This window comes from Clupea harengus, chromosome 17, assembly GCF_900700415.2.
Source record: "Clupea harengus chromosome 17, Ch_v2.0.2, whole genome shotgun sequence".
Classification (NCBI taxonomy): Eukaryota; Metazoa; Chordata; class Actinopteri; order Clupeiformes; family Clupeidae; genus Clupea; species Clupea harengus.
The window spans coordinates 9,774,033-9,774,860 of NC_045168.1; the positions used below are offsets into that span (position 1 = coordinate 9,774,033).

The following is an 828-nucleotide window of genomic DNA, read 5'->3' on the forward strand; positions in this document are numbered from 1 at the left end:
CACACACACACACACACACACACACACACACACACACACACACACACACACACACACACACACACACACACACACACACATTTCTGTCTCCGCTGCATCTCTGTATGGGTATATTCTACAGTTTTTTTATAGCCAGCCCAACAGTGTCAGCCAGTCAGCATATACAACCATTTTCAGGATGGCAGGTTTTTTTTCCCTGCTTGTGTATTAACAGTGGTCCCAGGAGATAGAGGGTGAGGTGGGGGGTTGTCTCGGCCATAACCCCCCCCCACCACCACCACCACCACCATCTCTTACAAACCCCCCCCCCCCCCAGCCCAACCCACCACCCTCCTCCCCCACCCTCTCCCCATTGGGAAGTCAGGGATGTGAACCCACAGAGCATGCAGCACGTCAGATCTCCCTCAATTAATCCACCATTAGGTGCAGGGGATCCACGTCTCAGTGCGTTTGGGCTGGGGTAGGGTGAGGGGGGGTGTGTGGTTCCAATCTAATTATTCTCCCTCTCTCCCTCTCTACCACAGCACATACAGCATCAGTCCAATGCCTGGCTGAGGGGATTTTTATGCTACGATTTCTCTCTCTCTCTCTCTCTTTCTCTCTCTCACTCACTCAGACCCCCTGCTCTTTTTCTCTCCCTCCCCTTTCTCTACCTCTGTCTCCCTCTCTCTCCTCTCTCTATCTCTCTCTGTCACACACTCGGAACACATTCACACTCACGCTCACTCTCTCTCCTGCTTCCTCTCTCCCGGTCTCTCCTCTCCCTCTGTCATTCGCTCTCCTGCATCTCTCTCTCTCACACACACACTCTCTCTCTCTCTCTCTCCA

At 53.0% G+C, this 828-nt stretch overlaps 1 long non-coding RNA gene across 1 annotated transcript in view; it reads left to right on the forward strand.

Annotated features, from left to right (window-relative positions):
• The first annotated feature begins 801 nt into the window (after positions 1-801).
• The window catches only part of LOC116224464, a 6,905-nt gene continuing 6,878 nt past the window's right edge, over positions 802-828 (forward strand). Inside the window, exon 1 of the long non-coding RNA XR_004165602.2 lies at positions 802-828. This exon is cut by the window's right edge and continues 702 nt beyond it. This is a non-coding gene — a long non-coding RNA (uncharacterized LOC116224464).